This window comes from Geotrypetes seraphini, chromosome 7 (assembly GCF_902459505.1).
Source record: "Geotrypetes seraphini chromosome 7, aGeoSer1.1, whole genome shotgun sequence".
Classification (NCBI taxonomy): domain Eukaryota; kingdom Metazoa; phylum Chordata; class Amphibia; order Gymnophiona; family Dermophiidae; genus Geotrypetes; species Geotrypetes seraphini.
In genome coordinates, this window is record NC_047090.1 from 156,208,236 (window position 1) to 156,227,894 (window position 19,659).

Consider the following 19,659-nt stretch of genomic DNA (forward strand, 5'->3'; position numbering starts at 1 on the left):
AACTAAACAGATAATATAGGACAGCCAAATACTGAGGTTGAATATCACCAGTCTTCCGATTAATAATGGCATCTTGTAGAATACCAGGATATCTCAGTATTGGCACACCTTACATTTACGCCCCAATAGTTATACTAACCATAGACCTGGCATGACTGTGGTCACATTAATGCAGCAGTGATGGTACTATAAGTTACGCTGGTATGTGGAAGACCCACCCATGCCCCGCCCATATTCTGTCCATGCTCTACCCAAATTCCATCCATGTGTACACCCCCATCATCAATTATATGGTTAAGTGTACACTTATGCAGTTACAGTATGTTACATAATGTATTCGCAATGCTTGTTTTGAGGTAATACAGGAATGGATGAGTCATAATCAGTTAAAATTGAATGTGGAAGAAAACTGAAGTTTTATTAGTCGTGAGAAGAATTCATCAGCGTTACTTTTTGAGGTTATGTTGGGTGGCGTCACTGTCCCGGTTCTACAGCAATGTCGGTATTTGGGGGTGTTGTTAGACTCTTCATTATCATTCACTTCACAGATGAAAGCTGTGATTTCTCGCCTGTTTTTCAAATTACAACTGTTGCGGAGGTTGAGAGATTACCAGTATCTACTGAATGACAATTTCAGATGTCATTGTTTTGACGATCACCCCCGATCTTTGATTATTGTAATTCTCTTTACTTGGGGTTACCCAAGTATGTGTTGGAGGCTATGCAGCTGGCACAGAATGCTGTGGTGCGCATGATTGCACGCGTTTCCAAATTTGATCATATAACACCAATTCTTCGTAATTTACCTTGGCTGCCGATTGGCCTTAGAATTGAATTTAAGGTCTTATGCGCAACTTTCAGGCTGCTGGAGTACAATTGTCTTGACTGTCTTGCGCTCTGCCTTACAGTTTTATCAGCCAACACACACATTGCGATCTATGGGCAGGATGTGCCAGCCTGTTTTCTCTTGTGTTTATTTTATTCAATCTGGTTCTCTGATGCATCACGTGCCATCAGTAGGGACCCCCTGGGGAAGGAGTGTTTCTTTGAAACACGGACCGTGTTGGGTCCAGTCCATCTGTAAATTAGGACCAGTTTTTTTGGATATGTTTATTTATGTTGTGCTATATATGTTTTAAAGAATTTTTGTATAATAAATTCATGCATCCTGCACATTGTCCTGCAGTTTTGTTTTGGTTTCGTTTTAGAAAATATCTAAGCACCCATGTTGTTTTGAGAATCTCATTTATATTTAAAAAAGACATACTGTGTCTTGTTTTCCATTCAATATTTCCATTGATTATGTTGCCACTATCTGTGGTCTTCAGCATTCATCTTCCAAGTTCACTTTAACTATATGGTCTTTGGCGTGCTGTACATCGGGAGCTAAAATGCTGCAGATTTATCGTCAGTCTACATGGTTTCCAGCACCACCTACTCTGGGCTTTTGTTTTTCTGTCTGTTTGACTGGCAGAGTGCTGTATTATAATCAAAATGTCAGGTGGGGAACTAAGCCCCACATTAAAAATTAATACGGCTGTCACTCACATGTCCGGTTTTGCATATAGCATTCCTGCAGGTCACACAACTGTTTTGTGAGATTTTGATTATTCTGTTTGCATTTGAGGTTTTAGGGTGGGGGGGGAGAGGTATGTTGGGTCTGTTTGCTTTAGAAAATACAAAGGAAATGAACTGAAAATATTGCAACATTTTGGTTAATGGTAGTCAGAAAATGCATGTTTTACTCTTTTGGTGCCAAAGCAACACTATCTACAAAGCCACGCTAACGGTTTTTAGTGCAGAGAGCCGCGCTGAATGGCCCCCGCTGCTCCCGACGCCCATTCAGCGCGGCTGCCCACACTAGAAACCGCTAGCATATTTTCAATGGATTTACCACTATAAACATTAATTTGCATTGAAAAGAGCAATAACAATACTATACTGCCCACCCTTATATTCCTCTATATTCTAACTTATAGGTGGAGAGATATCTTAGACTTACCCCTTCTTTTACTAAGGTGCGCTAACCGATTTAGCGTGCGCTAACTGCTAACGCGTGTATGTTAGTCTATGGAAGCATTAGCTTTTAGCGCTAATGCATCCATAGACTAAAATACGCACGTTAGCATTTAGCACGCACTAAATCGATTAGCGCACCTTAATAAAAGAGGGCCTTAGAGTGGCTGCACCGCTATGTACATTAGCATCACCTTAGATTAGCCACTCATAATTTCAATCGTAGGCCGCACTACCAGCCACCCTCATTATACGCCCTTATTTAATTTTATCTTTTTCTCTTTTTTATCATATATATCAATGTTTTAATCCCTATTTTGCAAATATCATTTTTTAAAACTTTCAAATAAATGATTTATAAAATGTTCTTTATCTGTTTATGAGGGAGCTAGCGTCAGTGCTTTCTTACAGCGCACTCACGAACGGGTTTTCCCCATTCTTCATCAATCGTAGTGTTCACAAGTTTAGGAAATAGAGGGCCTGTTTTACAAAGCCGGGTTAGTGGCTGCCGTGCGGCAACAGCCCTGAAGCCTTTTAAAATCTCTCCGGGCTTCGGGGCCGTTACTGCGCAGCAGCCGCTAGTGCGGCTTTGTAAAACAGGCCCGTAGTATTGCCCTTCCTGTGCAGGTCTGGAGAAATATGAGCTAACCGCTCCGGACGACTCCCTGAAGCAGCGGTTAAGAATTATATACGACGAAACGCTGGCCGCGTTAGATACGTAGAGAAGCGGCTTTTACATTAGAACAGATGCAAAAAGCTAAGTACTAGTACAGGTGAAAAAGTGATAATATGAGATAAAGTGAAATAATGAGAATATATGAAATTCTAAGCAGCTGTCAGTGCTTCTTGTACGGAACAATGCTCTATTTCCTAATGTTGTGAATGCTATGATTGATGAGGAATGGGGAAAACCCGTTCGTGACTGCGCTGTAAGAAAGCACTGACAGGGCAAAACGATCCAAGATGGCGACTGCATAGGTTGTCTGTGTGTTTGCTCCTGACAACCTCCTCGAAGTAGCGATTCTTATTAGTACTTTTTAAAAAATACTCACTCAGGATGCCGAAGCGGAGAGGAAGAAGCGTCGATGGGGCCTCGCGGCGCTTCGGGACTCCCGCGGTCAGTGGCATAGAGGGGCTTATCCGGCGCATGCAGGGCATGTCGGCAAAAACAGGGCTGACCCCGCTGGAGACGCTGCAAGGGAACGGCGCGCAGCAGATCTCCTTGGGGCTTGAGACAACATTCAGCCCTGAAACAAGAGCACCACCCCCGAACCCTCGAACGACCAGTTCCCCGAGGGAGGGGGAGCTTCTGGGAGTCGCAGAGCCTCCTCCCCCCAGAGGCAGTAGAGATCGACCCAGGGAATGGAGATTCAGGCTCCCAGCTTTTGCTGGGGAACCTGAGTATGGAGTTTGAGGCCCTAACAGCTGCGGGAGCGGGTTTAGCACAGCCTGAACTGCAGCTGGAAGACTTGCCAGTGGGTGAGCATAAAACTTTACATTTACAATTTCCTCAGCCTGTTAAACCCCAGGAGGTAACGTTGGACGCTCTGTGGGACTTGGTAGCTACCATTCCAAAATCTATAGCCTCTCAACTTAACCAAGTGGAAGGAAAATTTAAAGAGCATGATAAGGAAATCACAGAATTGCAGAAAATTACCACTGATTTCAAATCACAGATTGAGACTCAACAACAAAACATTAAATCCTCTAAAGCAATACAGGACGCACTAATTAAGGACAATACCAACTTAAGAAGGAAGCTTGAATCTCTTGAAAATTTTTCAAAAAGTAATAATCTTAGATTAATTAATTTTCCTAAGATTCCTACAATAACTCCCAGAGATAGCTTAAACGTTATTTAGTAGAAATACAGTGGTACCTCGTTTTGCGAGTGTTTTGCAAGAAGAGCAAAACATTTGCAAAATCGGTGCCTCGGAAACCGAGCATGGCTCGATTTACGAGCAACCCCCCCCCCCCACGTAATCCGGCACCCCCCTGCGATCTGGCACCCCCCCTGCCTCGAACCAGCACCCCCCGCCCCGCATTTTGGATTACGAGCATGCTCCTGAAACAGATTATGCTCGTAATCCCAGGTACCACTGTACTTGAAATTCCTGAATCTTCTATTCCACCGTTCACACAGGCTTATTATTTGCCTGTTAAAGATATTAGTGATCAAAAGAATCCTCAGGAAGCGAATCAAGAAGTGATTCAAGAGCCATTGGATATATCAGCCTTAATGGAGTTCTCAGATAGGGAAGTAGCCATTCCGGCTACTTTGCTTCTTTCAGTTGCTCTTACATTGGATAAAACATGGCTATTGAAGTTATATTTTAAAAATAAACACAAAGAATTTTTGGGACTTAAAGTTCAAATGTTTCCTGACTTAGCCAGCGACACACAGAGGCAAAGAAAGGAAATTTATTGCTAAGACCAGCAATTACTGCCCTGGGAGCTACTTTTTTTCTTCGATATCCTTGTAAATGTATAGTACATTATAAGTTACATAAATTTGTTTTCTTTTAACCCTCATAACTGACAACATTCCTGTCTCTGTCAAGACTGGAGAAAGCTCATGATGAATAGATGACTGCCTTAGCACAATTCCACCTATAACTGTTTTTTTCCTTTCAATTGATTACTTTAAATTCCGTTTAATTCAATTCTTGGATCTAATATGAGGACTTGAGCGAGATTTTAAGATAGAATTTAATTTCCTTTTGGAATTTGAATTATGTTGGATGTTCTTTTTCTACTTCTTGAATCTTGCTTTCTGTACAAGTTTAAACTTGATTGATTATAAATGAAAATTTAAAAATAAAGATTAAAAAAAAAAAAGAAAGCACTGACATTAGCTCCCTCATAAACAGATAAAGAACATTTTATATCATTTCTTTGAAAGTTTTAAAAATGATATTTGCAAAATAGTGATAAAAACATTAATATATACAATTTAAAAAAAGACAAAAAGATAAAATTATACAAGGGTATGTAATGAGGATGGCTGGTGGTGTGGCCTATGATTGAAATTATGAGTGACTAAACAAAGCCAGTGCTGAAGCACATAACAGTGCAGCCACTCTAAGGGCTCCTTTTACGAAGCTGCGTTAGCGGTTTTAGCGCAAGCACGCTTTTAAGCGTGCGCTAAACCCACGTTACACAGCTAGAACTAACGCCAGCTCAAATGCTGGCATTAGCGTCTAACACGGCTGGCAATTTGGCGTGTGTTAAACCGCTAATGTGGTTTTGTAAAAGGAGCCCTAAGTCTGAGGCTATCTCTCCACCTATAATGTAGAGTATAAGGGAAATAAATAAGGGGAATATAAGAGTAGGCAATATAGTAGATGTTGTTGCTCTTATTCTTTTGGTAGACAGTGGCAGCCTGTCTATATTTACAATTTGGACTCCCGATTTTGAAAATGTGATATCCTTGAACAAACAGACCTCATGCTTACGATCTGAGGATAAAAATGTATTTACAGTTCCATCTCTACGAATCATAAACACTAGACGTATCACACTCTTCTCTGTTACAGCGCCTCAAACATGGAACCTACTACCTGCTCAGGTAAGAGAAGAAAAGAATCCCGATGTTCACTTACAAAATGGGAAACTCACCACTAGGGGTGAGCAACCTTGAAAGAGATCTGGGAGTGATGGTAGACACAACCTTGAAGGCGTCAGCACAGTGTGCGGCAGCCTCAAAGAAAGCAAACAAAATGTTGGGTATCATTAAGAAAGGTATTACGACCAGGACGAAGGAAGTCATCTTGCCACTGTATCGTGCAATGGTGCGCCCGCACCTGGAGTACTGTGTCCAGTACTGGTCGCCGTACCTCAAGAAGGACATGGCGGTACTTGAGAGAGTCCAGAGAAGAGCAACTAAGTTAATAAAGGGTATGGAGGACCTCTCTTATACTAACAGACTGAAAAGGCTGGGGCTTTTCTCCCTGGAAAAGCGGAGACTTAGAGGGGACATGATAGAAACCTTCAAAATCATGAAGGGTGTAGAAAAAGTAGATAGGGACAGATTTTTCAAATTATGGGGAACTACAAGTACAAGGAGGCACTCGGAGAAATTGAAAGGGGATAGGTTTAGAACAAACGCCAGGAAGTTCTTTTTCATACAGAGGGTGGTGGATACATGGAATGCGCTACCAGAAGAAGTGATAAGCAGGAGCACGCTACAGGGCTTCAAAGAAGGTTTGGATAGGTACCTAGAGGACAAAGGGATTGAGGGATACAGATAGGAGTAGAGGTAGGTTATAAGGATAGGATTAGAGGATTAGAGGTAAGTTACAAAATTAGTCTGGGACCACTGTTCAGGCGATAGGCCTGATGGGCCGCCGCATGAGCGGACCGCTGGGCAGGATGGACCTCTGGTCTGTCCCAGCGGAGGCACCTTCTTATGTTCTAAAAAGTTTTTTTGTATAGAGACGCTTTTACTTAATTAGTCTTTCAAACCGAGCTACAATTCCTAACTGAATAGGCAAGTGCTGATCGATTATAACATAACTCCTATTGTTTTATCCTTATTTGTTCTCTTCTCTATATCAAATTGAAGTTCTTCCCCCGACTTCCCTACGAAGCGCATGTCTGTCCATCACTATATTGTATGTTTCCCTTATGTGAAAATTATTTATTGTTCATCGCTTTGTAATCTTTGAAAAAAGCGATTTTATCAAATACGAAATAAACTTGAAACTTTTTAAGTTTGATAGTTTTAGAGCACACAGCTACATCATGGTGGTTATTTTCCCCAAGCTTTATTAATATTTTGAATGCCTGAAAGCTGGCATTTAGACATCCATATTACAAGGACATCCAAATATTGATTTTATAAAACCAGGTTATGGATATCTAAAGCTGCAGTACATTCATCTGGAAGGGTGGGCTGGTCTGGGCTTGTTTTGGGCGGGCATCACATATGCTAGGTATGCCACTGGTCCAAATCCAAGTTTGGTCATTTTGCGGGCTACGCACAAAAATCCAGTACCAAACATACCCATTTTCAAAATGACAAAACATCAATCTGGGGGGGGGGGCTTTCCTTCAAAAATGGCAGTTTTTCATATGTGCGTCTATATTATTGAACTATTTTTGTGGAAAAAAAAAACAACTCAAAAGAAAAATGCACAAAAGAAACTACAGTGTTCCCCCCAGTCGTTCGCAATCGGCGATTCGCAGTATTTTCTGACCTTGAACCGCCGACAAGGAGAGGGCAGCCAGAGCGCCGCGAATGCAGGAAATCACTCATGGTATGCTCCGACCGCCTCTTCCTGCACTAAGTTGGCCTTATCCAATCAGGAGCTGCTTTGACACGCAGCTCCTGATTGGGTAAGGCCCGACTTAGTGCAGGAAGAGGCGGCTGGAGCATACCGCGAGTGATTTCCTGCACTCATGGCTCTCCGGCTGCTCTCCTGCTGCCCTCTTCAGGCTCCCCCATGAAAATCCGTATTCGAGGTTTTTCAAGATTCGTGGGGGTTCCTGGAATTTTCCCGCAAATATCAGGGGAGTACTGTATTGGGATTTAGAATGGGCCAGTATTTTTAGTAGACTGACCACACAGACATCCCAGCAGAGCAGTGGGGCACCTTAGGGGGCATTGTAGTGAACTTCACATAAAAGGTCATGGGTACACATCTTATTATAATCCCCTTATAATGTATGATGAGCCCTCGAAAATCCACCCCAAACCTACAGGACCCAACTATTCACCTTACCAACAGCCCGTATGCCTGTAGGTGTCACTTTCAATTAACTCCAATTAACATCACTTATGAGTTGGGGAAAGGGGAGTACTTTGAAGGGGACCCAATGAATAAGTTGTAAGATTAACAAATTTTTCTAAAATCAGTCCTGGAACTTTTTGAATAGACCTCATATTTATTCAATAAAGTATATTTCAGAAAATTATAAGGACTTCCTGCATATTGTCAAAGAAGTCCTTGCAGTGCCCAAGACCTGATGACCCATGTAGGAAATTGCCACAGGGGAAAGCATTAGATAAACCTAAAGTTCCTCCTAGGGCACTGCCAAGAAAGAAATTGCCTTTGCAAAGCAGTGCACAGAAGGAGGTAGAAACTCCGCATGTGTGTTTACCTTTTTCTATGCAGCAAGTGGCAGCAAAGGTAAAAGGACTACAAATCCCATCAGGCCAGGGGCAAAGAAATCCTAAAGTCAGGACTGGAATAGCTCCAGTACCTAGTAAACCCAGAGCTGGTTTGAGTCAGCTTAACAAGCACCTGAGCTCAGAAACAGTCAGAACTAAGAGCACACCTGCACTCCAGCACAAGCAGTTAGCCACTGGGAGAGAAAAGGGTGGGTCTCCTAGTTGCACTTGCAGGCAGTCACACATTGGGAAGAGAAGGAAGCCAGACCTTGTGTGCCTAGAACCAGAAGTGCACCAGAGCCTAACACTTTGCAGGATCAGGTAGGAACCCCTGACTGGGAGAGCTTTATTGATGCCTCATACGCAGAGGAAAATTAGATTGAAATGGGTGATGAATTAAGCATGGAAGAAATAGATGAGGATGTTGCTTTCATTAGTGACCTGATGAAATGGAGGTGAGCTAGGGCTCAATAGAGAAATGTTTGAAGCCCAAACTGATAATGTGGTAGTACTCAAGACATTGTGCTGGAAGTATTGCTTTGAGGTTTTTCTCTTTTTGATGCATCAAATGCTAAGGAAAGCAGAAATCCAGGCAGGACTGTTTGGTTTGGTTTGGTTTTTTTCTTGTGGTGCTGTTTTTGGCAGTGCACGAAAAACTGGTTACTTAAGCTGATGCTAGTCACAAGTCACTGTGGGACTCATCATTCAAAATCCAGTGGGATCTTGGTTGGGATTTTTGTACAACAAAAACTACAGGGCGGGTAGAGATTCAAACACCTCTGGGAGTATTTTAGTTAATAAAACCCCCAAGGTTAAATACCCCGGTGAAAGGACTCGCAAGAAGTCAGTAGCAGCAAGTGTTTGAACGGTGACGGGTCAAAACCAAGCGAGATAAAGCCGCACGGACAATGGAGTGCTGACAATCGCGCACAGGAAGTCTGCACGCTGGATTTAAACAGTATTTTAAAGCGCTCTGAGGAGGGGTTTGGGCGGGGAACCCCTCATTTAACTTAGAACTGTTGACGTTTCCATTGGGGGGAGCCCCCCTCCCCCCATTACAGAGGAAAATGTACTTTTTTCCTAAAAAAACAGGGAAAAGGGCTGTTTCCTCTATAATGGAGTGTTCCCCCCCCCCCCAACGGGAGTGCCAACAATTCTAAGTAAAGTGAGGGGCTCCCCGCTGTGACAAACCCAGCACCAGCACTAGTTCGGTCCCTAATAGGATCGGGTGCAGAAGAGCTGATCAGATTGATTCTGGCGCTCAACTTGAGGCTGACCTCCCTTGCCCCTATGATCAGAGCAGTAGTGATCTGGAGCAGAGGCAGGCAGACTGGCAACAGCAGCCTCCGGGCTTTAGGGCAGTTAGAGAAGCCACAAGGAATATAGCTGCATTAGATAAACCCAGGCAGAGAAAAGCTGCTTTAGAGCCAAAGCCCATCCCCCGCTACAGGCTGAAGGGGATTGGCTCTGAGCTGTTTAAAAGCAGGCTGAGACAAGCAGGAGGAGGAGGAGCGAGTGACCAGGATGAGTCACTCCCACAGCCTAAGGCAGGTGAGGAGCTGTGGAGCAGAGCAGGAGAGACAACCGTGCCAGATTGGCCCATGCAGGATTTGGAAGAAATCTTTCCCACTTCAAACTTCCAGATTCCAGACCGTGTGGAAAGCATGGAGGTACAAGTAGCTGGCCCTATGCTAGAGAGCCAGACAGAATGTATGGAAACTGAATGAAGAAAGTGAGTAACTGGGAAACCATTAGTGGTTTGTGGTTTTTTTTCCCTTTTGCCTATGTTTTTCCTGCTGTGCCAACCAAGCCTGAAGAATGTGTTATATGTTTGGGCTTTATGAGTATTTTTGAGTTTAAGAATAATACTTACCTGAATCCTAAACTATTGGATTGGTTTAGAGTAAAGTTTGGGAACAAGAAGCTCAAGATAGAACATTTAAGTTTGTGTTTTGAACTTTGGAAATCCTGCTGTGGCTCCCGTTCCTGAGGAGCTAATTAGCTTATCTCTATCAGCTGTTTGTTTTGCCTACACGAGGGAGCTGAGGGAAAAGCTGAACTGTTGCAAGAGTGTGCTGTGGCTATATTGCCTAAAGAGTTTTTGTTTAATTTGGATTTACAGCAAAGGTTTATTTCAGACTTTATTTGGCTGCTGAAATCTGCTGCTACTTGCCTCTGATATTAATACTGAGAGAAAGTTTGAATTATGAGTGAACACCAGTGTAAAGCAGACCGGAGTCAGAGCATATGATTCCAGTAATAACCAACTACAGGAAGTTGTTGTTTTGTTAAAGCTTTATTTTTGCAATTAACTTTATTTTGGAAAGCATGCAAAAGTGTTCTTTATTTTATGTTACATCTTTTTGACCGCTTGGTCAGAATAAACATCATATTCCTATTTGAAGAACTTGGTTTCACTGGTGATATTTGGAAACTCTTTGCTTGCCTTGTCTCTCATAGGCCTAGGCGGTCGCCTAGAGCCACCTGAAAAGTCCTGAAGGTACCCCTGGTTAGAGGGGACATGCCAGAATCCTTGTGTTTGTCACACGACAGCCCGACGCTGCGGAGGGTTTGTGACACCGCCCAAACCCCTCCTCAGAGCGCTTTAAAATATTGTTTAAATCCAGCACACAGATATCCTGAACTGGCCTGGTGGAGAGCAGTGTGGGCCAGGAAGGGCCTAATCCAATGGGCAGGTGTAGGCCTGAGAGCCTCAGAGAAGGCCACTAAAAGACTGGGATAGAAGCCAGTGGTTGGTTATAAGCCAAATAAAGGAAACAAAGTGGATTGATGTTTTTGTTCATATTTTGTGAAAGGACTATTGTTTGCCTGCATTTCGAACTCACTTTTTGAAATTCTGCTAATTTGGTTTAGATCCACCAAGTCTGGTGTGAAATAAAGATTTATTTTTGTGGCACACAAGTGTTTTTGCACTATTTTTGAACTTTATTGCAGTCCTTCCCAGCTACCTATACCTCGCTTTTGGCTCAGCCGACGTCTGTGTGAATTAGGGTATTGGCCCTGGACACGTCCAATTGGCCACACACGGTCACAATATGTGTTGGTGTATTAAGGTTTAGCAGACACGCAGTAGAATATACCGCATGTCTGCTGAGAGAGTCCTGGACTGAAGCAGCAAGCTATATGAGAACGGAAATATGCAGTACCGTGGATGCACTAATTGATTAGCACAGAAGCGCGCATTCTCCACCCCCAGACATGCAAAAATATAAAATTTATTTTTTAGTGCACGCTTTGTGCGCTTGGATTAAGACACTATGGAACACCTCAGCGCTTCCCGCAGTAAGCGCTTTCAAGCTGCAGTAAAGACATGCGAGTGTTTACCACAGCTTAGTAAAAGGATCCCTATGGATCCCTAGACTACTGGTATTTAAACATGTATTCTTAGCATTTAAAATTAGGTAACTCCTTATAAAATTACATTCTTTATATAGGTTTCATCATAGAAGACCTCAAAGAGCTCAGATACAGTATACCCAGTTCACTTCATTTCTTCAAACATATGGTGAATGAAAGAAAGATTTACTCTCACACACACACACATTTACAAAACTGTAGTGCGAGTTTTTGTGCCGGCTATGGCGTTAAAAGTTCTATGAGCGTCAGAGCCGTTACTGGTGCAGCAGGCGCTAAAAACCATGCTACAGTTTTGTAAAAGAGGGGGTTAATTTTGATAGGTTTTTTTAAAAATAGTTTTAGATATAGCTAAGTTTCAGTTAAGAACATAAGAATAGCCATACTGGGTCAGACCGATGGTCCATCAAGCCCAGTAGCCCGTTCTCACGGCGGCCAATCCAGGTCACTAGTACCCGGCCAAAACCCAAGGTGCAGCATTCCAGGAACTTGTCCAAACCTTTCTTAAAACCAGCTACGCTATCCGCTCTTACCACATCCTCTGGCAACGTGTTCCAGAGCTTAAACAGAGCAGGATAAAAAACTATTTACAATGTCCAATGTGATGCAAACAAGAGGACATGGACTAAAGCTAAGGGGGGGACAAGTTCAGGACAAATATCAGGAAGTTCTGCTTCACGCATCGAGTGGTGGAAACCTGGAATGCTCTCCCAGAAGAGGTAATTGCGGAATCCATCGTTCTAGGGTTTAAGGGTAAGTTAGATGTACATCTCCTTATGAGTGGCTTAAGGAGACATAAGTAAGGGTAAGCTCGATGCACATCTCTTATGAGAAGCTTAGAGTGATATGGGGACTAATACTATGCCAGGGTACACCTGGCGGGGCCTCTCCGTGTGCGGATCGCCGGACTTGATGAACCTAGAGTCTGTTCTGGAGATGGCACTTCTTATGTTCTTATGTTAACTATTCTCTGAGGGAAAAAATATTTCCTCCTATTAGTTTTTAAAGTATTTCCCTGTAACTTCATCGAGTGCCCCCTAGTCTTTGTAATTTTTCACAGAGTGAAAAATCGATCCACTTCTACACGTTCTACTCCACTCCGGATTTTGTAGACTTCAATCATATCTCCTCTCAACCGTCTCTTTTCCAAGCTGAAGAGCCCTAACCATTTTAGTCTTTCCTCATATGAGAGGAGTTCCATCCCCTTTACCATCTTGGTCGCTCTTCTTTGAACCTTTTCTAGCGCCACTATATCTTTCGTGAGATAAGGAGACCAGAACTGAATACAGTACTCCAGATGAGGTCGCACCACGGAGCGATACAAGGGCATTATAACATTCTTAGTCTTGTTAACCTTCCCTTTTTTTAATAATTCCCAGCATCCTGTTTGCTTTTTTGGCCGCCGCTGCACATTGGGCGGAAGGTTTCATCGTGTTGCCTACAATGACACCCAGATCCTTTTCTTGGGTGCTAATCCCCAAGGTGGACCCTAGCATCTGGTATCTGTGATTCAGGTTATTCTTCCCAATGTGCATCACTTTGCATTTGTCCACATTAAATTTCATCTGCTAGGGTTAAAGTCTTAATTGTTGACAATGTTGTGTATGGTTCATAGACAAAACCGCGAAAGACAAAGGCGCGCGCTGACAACTGAGCGCAAGACGGAGGCACGCGCTGAAGAAAATGACAGTTTTTAGGGGCTCCGATGGGGGGTTTTGTTGGGGAGCCCCCCCACTTTACTTAATACAGATCGCGGCAGCGTTGTGGGTGGTTTGGGGGGCTGTAACCCCCCTCATTATACTGTAAACTTAACTTTTTTCCTGTTTTTAGGGAAAAAGTGAAGTTTTCAGTAAAATGTGGGGGTTTACAAACCCCCAAACTACCCACAATGCCCCCACAACGCGGCGCGATCTGTATAAAGTAAAGTGGAGGGGTTCCCCCCCACAACCCCCCGTTGGAGCCCCTAAAAACAGTTATTTTCTTCAGCGCGCGCCTCCGCACTGCGCTCCGTTGTCGACGCGCGCCTTTGTCTTCCGCGGTTTTGACTTGACACCGTTGTGTATAAACTTCAGATGTATACTAAACCTACCATACAGCTATGCACAGGGGAAAAAACAATTGATTTACATTTTGATTTGTAATTCTTTTGACATATTTTTGTTAATAAAAAAAATGTTTAACCCACATTAGATATTTTTTTTTTTTTAATGCACAGAAATCATCTGTACACGGGCTAAATTCTGAGTGTTACTTTGCCACTGTAGGTGAAACGAGTGATATCTTATTTCGCTAAGTGCCAATTTGCAGAAACATAACATAACAACAAATTTCTAGACTGCATAATCATAAGTTCAATGCGGTTTACAAAAGATTATACTAGGGAAGAGAAAGCCAGTAATTTTATGAAGAATACAGAGATAACTAATTTGTCAAAAATGTAGAAAAGAGATAAGTTTTCAGCAACTTTCTAAAGTGCTCATATGAAATGGAACTGGCTAAGAGTAATCGGAAATCTTTGTCATGATATGCAACCTGATAAGCAAGGGTACGTTCGTGATATTTCTTACTTTTACAGCCCTTAACCGATAGAAACAAAAAACAGAGCATGTGATCTTCTATTATTCTTCTGTGACAGTATGTCTGCCTACTTTTTAGCGTTTGTTATTATTAGTAGTAGTAAATATGGTGCCATGTTGACTAGACTAAACATGAAGTCATAGTTCAGATTGCCCAGAGGTAATTTCACCCACATCACCCCTCTAATATGGAATGATCCTGCTCTGGAGGGACAACCTCTAGGTATAGAAGTACAGTTCAGCTTCTAACTATTTTCTTGAAACAGTTATTTTGGGGTAACAGCTGTAATGGTACTTAGGGATGGATGAGAGCATCTGACTTGCTACAACTTCAGGCTTGGATCGCAGTTTTGCCTCAAATGCACTTCTGGGTTTAGAGTCATTTCACCCTGGTTCAAATTGATTGGCTTGGTGCGATGCAAGCAGTAGAACCAGATTTGTCATGCATGTGTGCAAACCAGCAAATACATATTCATGCATGATTAACCATTTGCATATTGTTAATTAAGCAAATATTGTCTGGATTCATGCAGGCAATACCAATCTGCTTGCCCACGGATTAAAATAAACCCTTCAGATTTTGTGTAATAAATTACAGTCTTGGGAGCTCAAACTCCCTCCCTTATTGATATTCAAACTACACCGTCTTGTGTTTAAAAGTGCACCGAGCTGGCGTGCTTTAATCTATTTTTACTAACCCTAGCCCTTGCTGAAAAGATTTAGGTGGGTGAATGCAGTAAATTTTAAAAAGTCATTGAATTAAGGATATTTTAGAAAGATAAGTGAAGGCACAATAGAAGCCTTGTCAACTCGTATGACTTTTAAACTTGTGGTAATTCAATGCCTTAAATTGTCTTTGAGCCATATCAAAAATCTTATTGTTCTTATTATAAAGTCTTGAAAATCTGAGAACTTCACTCCCAAAAGTTTCTATGAGTGCAGACAAAGCTCTAATGTTTGTAGGGATCTTCAGACCACCGCTCAAGTACCATATCTCGCAGCGGTCCTAATCCTCATTAATCCCAATAACATTAGCTCTAGCCGATGCAATTCATTAGAAATATTCTTTTCTTTAATTTTAAATAGTTCATTAGAATTTACTTAGTTTTTCTTAATTCATTCCCCTTGCTTGCCGACGCGTTTCAATATACTTTATCAAGGTCAGGGATACATTGACAAATTCAGTCCTAAAAACTATACATTAACAGCTGCCATAGCTCCAAGTATTTGGGACTGAATTTATCCATGTATCCCCAACCTTGATAAAGTATATTGAAACGCATCGGCAAGCAAGGGGAATGAATTAAGAAAAGCTAACTAAATTCTAATAAACTAAAATTAAAGAAAAGAATATTTCAAATGAATTGTATCAGCTAGAACTAATGTTATTGGGATTAATGAGGATTAGGACCACTGCGAGGTATGGTACTTGAGCGGTGGTCTGAAGATCCCTACAAACATTAGAGCTTTGTCTGCACTCATAGAAACTTTTGGGAGTGAAGTTCTTAAGTTGTCTTTGCCATCCTCTCCTTTGGACTGATGCGCAAAGCTACAAACTAAAGCCACCATGCATGAGCAGATAATGCGACAGTAATGCAAAAAAAAAAAAAGTAAATTAATGCTCAAAACAAATGATATTCAAATTTCATGCATGGTTCAATCACCTATTAAATTCAAAGTGGGGGGGGAGGAATGTGCCTGGTGCTTGCACACAAAGTGCAGCTCTCACACGCATGCCCAGACAAAAACCAGAAGTGTCAGCACACACTGGTGTTTTTACCTCGCAAATATTACCAGCGTGTGGCATTTTTTTTTTTTGCAAGGCTCATATTTAAGCGTAGAAGAAGAGGCACCGATGTATACTTTTTACTTTCGGCTTTGCTCGGACATATGCACGATAGGGCGTGTCAATTTTAGGGGTAGCTATTTGTCTTTTCAAACTTTACAAACGACATTATGAAGTTTTGTATGCTGAATCTAAAGCTTATCTTCCAAAAAAAAAACTTAGTGAGTCTTACCTACATCAAATCACAGTTGAAATATGTAGAAATTAAGTAATATTTATTCAAATGTACAAATAGTCTAAAATACATCTGTAGCCACGTAATTGTCTTTAAATGTCATTTATGCAGTTAATTTACGCTGGCTTTTACAAAGCTGCGGTACAGGTTTCTACCGCGGGCCGGTGAGGTAAATGTTTCAACACTCATAGAATTCCTATGAGCATCAGAGCATTTACCTTGCTGGCCCGCGGTTGAAACCTCTACCGTGGCTTTGTAAAAGGATCCCTTAACATTATTTAACAAAATCCAGCAAAACGGCCATATCTTGTTTCCTTCTGTTTTGGCTCATGAGCTCCCTGCTGACCATCTGACCCCTAATATGATATTCCCTCCTCTCCTGATTGTACACATGACCAGCAACCTCGGTCATTTTTACACATCTTTCTATAGACTGGGTATATGATGGCCAGTTTGGAACCACCAAGGGCTTGCTCAGAAAAGCCTTGATCTCTGCTGTTGCTGTGGTACAGGTAAAAGGAAGCTCAGAGACTCTGGAGCTCCAATCAAGTACAGTGGTACATTGGTTTACGAGTGCACCAGTTTGCGAGTGTTTTGCAAGACGAGCAAAACATTCGCAAACATGGTGCCTCGTAAACCGAGCTTGCCTCGCTATACGAGCGCCCCCAGCCCGCGATGCGGCATCCCCCCCAGCAATCCGGCATCCCCCCTCGCTCACGTTGCCCCCCTCCACCACGATTCTACATCCCCCCCCCCCGAGCAGTCAATGACACCCTTTACCCGACTTGGCACCAGTGCCGGTGCCCGAAGATCCTCCCTCTTCTGGCGCGGCCTGGGCTGGGTGGTGCGTCGGAAATCTTCCTTCTTCTGGTCTGGGCTGGCTTTGAGCATTTGCGCATGCTCAAAGCCAGTCCAGCCCAGCCCAGACCAGAAGAAGGAGGATCTCCGACGCACCGCCCAGCCGCACCAGAGCATTTGCGCATGCTCAAAGCCAGTCCAGCCCAGCCCAGACCAGAAGAAGGAGGATCTCCGACGCACCGCCCAGCCGCACCAGAAGAGGGAGGATCTTCGGGCACCAGCACTGGTGCAAGTCGGGTAAAGGGTGTCATTGACTGCTCGGGAGGGGGGAAAGTAGGATCGCGGTGGAGGGGGGGGGCAATGCGAGCGGGGGGATGCCGGTTCGCAGGGGGGGAAGCTGGATCGCGGGGAGGGGGTTTGGAACAGCGTCGGATTCCTCAAGGGGGAGGGGAGAATGGAGCAGCGCCGGTAGCCTCGGGGGGGGGGGGGAGGAGGTGGAACCAATCAAAGCAGTTTCCCTTACTTCCTATGGGGAAACTTGCTTTGATATACGAGCAATTTGGTTTACGAGCATGCTTCTGGAACGAATTATTCTCATAAACCAAGGTTCCACTGTAATTGGGTAAGTGTAGTTCCCTCAGTGTTAATGGATGGTATTTTCCTGGGTCTCACCCTGCTGTCTCCAAGCTGCATCTTCTCATCTCATTCACCTCTGAACTTCAGTGTCTTCTTTACTGCCTCTCTTCTCTCCTGTTCCTCTTCACTGTGGATATTCAGCAGCACTTATGGAGCGAGTATAAATCTGTGCAACAGAACAGGCTGGTCCTTATTCAAAATTGTGGGGCTCCTTCAGCAGCTGCTGGAGATATTCCAGCAACCTCTTTGAGAGACTGGACAGAGAGGCACAACAGTGGGCAGCCTAAACAAGCCAACAGTCCATCAAGGGCCAGATCCTGTTTCCAACTGTGGCCAATCCAGCTCACAAGTACAAACAACATCCCAATGACTGAATAGGACATTATGATGTCTATCCTTCCCATATCCTGTGGACTTTACCGTCTGCTTTTCATCAGGACATGGATATATGTGGTGAGATATTATCAGCCTACTTGATGTTACTCGTTGTTATGCTAAATACTGTCACCACATTCTCTGCAAATAAATGCAAGGGTAGATGTCTAATGTTGAGAAACTACCGTAATTACAAGGTGATATTTAAGGTGACTGTAGTTTGCAATTGTTTTTGAAAACGTGTGGCCTGATCCTGTGACTACAATAGGGAGATATGGATTAGTTGGGCCTATGTTCCCCGCAAAAGGAGGGTACCCTCCTCTGAGGCATGGAACAGTTGCTACATAGTACTGTAGACTATCAGCAGGTCTGAAATCTCCCAGAAATTATAAAGGCTATTTGGTACTTCATAGAATGGAACGTGATGAGGATTGAGTAATTACTGACACTTTGAGAAAATGGGAATGGTATTTGTATATTGCCTTTTTGTGGTTACACATTCAAAGTGGTTTAAATAAATCCAGGTACTTATTTTATACCTGGGGTAATGGAAGATTAAGTGAGTTGCCCAGGGTCACGGGGAGTAGCACTGGGATTTGATCCTACAATCTCTGGATACGGAGGCAACAGCTCTACCACTAGGCCACTCTTCGCTGCATATTGCCAGAGTAAGAGAACACCTATTTAAGAGTCAGAAAGAAAAGTCATCTTTGAACAGGTCAGACACTGTTAAACATGTTGCTTTCATTGGGCAGACATGTGTTGATCCACTTAGACATAGTAACATAGTAGATGACGGCAGATAAAGACCCAAATGGTCCATCCAGTCTGCCCAACCTGATTCAATTTAAATTTTTAATTTTTTCTTCTTAGCTATTTCTGGGCAAGAATCCAAAGCTTTACCCGGTACTGTGCTTGGGTTCCAACTGCTGAAATCTCTGTTAAGACTTACTCCAGCCCATCACACCCTCCCAGCCATTGAAGCCCTCCCCAGCCCTCCTCCACCAAACAGCCATATACAGACACAGACCGTGCAAGTCTGCCCAGTACTGACCTTAGTTCAATTTTTAATATTATTTTCCGATTCTAGATCCTCTGTGTTCATCCCAAGCTTCTTTGAACTCAGTCACAGTTTTACTCTCCACCACCTCTCTCGGGAGCACATTCCAGGTACCACCACCCTCTCCATAAAGTAGACTAATGTGATATCATTTTGACTTTGAGGCAATATTTTCTATGCCTATGCTTGTATTACTCTTTTGTTAACAAGTATTCTAGCATATCTATATTAATATGTATTTCTCCAAAATATGGATACATTATTATTATATACTTAACGAAACGAATAAAATAAACATGACTATTATTCTTAATAAAAACTTGGAGTTTCAACATGCTTGACAGATTATTTTTCTCCACTCATATTGTTTCCGTGACCTGGACCGGAGACTACACATCAGGTCACTGAAAAAGCATAGTGGCCTAAGAGGAAAAGCTGTGCACTGTGTAGTCATGTGACAGAATGTTAATTAATCCAAACATGATAAAGGTCAACAGCATTGAGATGGTACATCAAGAAGAAAATTGTCAGGAGATATATACAGTAACTGTTTCCAAGAATACAGTCAGCTGTGACTACTGCTGCAATATCACATCACAAGTCAAAGGTAATAAGGGCCATTTACAACATATATTGCCTGTCTGAAAATTTGCATGAAATTATAATGATAAAATGTGCATCGTTTATTGT

At 42.7% G+C, this 19,659-nt stretch overlaps 1 long non-coding RNA gene across 1 annotated transcript in view; it reads left to right on the forward strand.

Annotated features, from left to right (window-relative positions):
* The first annotated feature begins 8,324 nt into the window (after positions 1-8,324).
* Positions 8,325-19,659, forward strand: part of LOC117363715 — a 28,586-nt gene continuing 17,251 nt past the window's right edge. The window contains exon 1 of the long non-coding RNA XR_004540113.1: positions 8,325-8,449. This is a non-coding gene — a long non-coding RNA (uncharacterized LOC117363715). The remainder of the gene's footprint in view (positions 8,450-19,659) is intronic.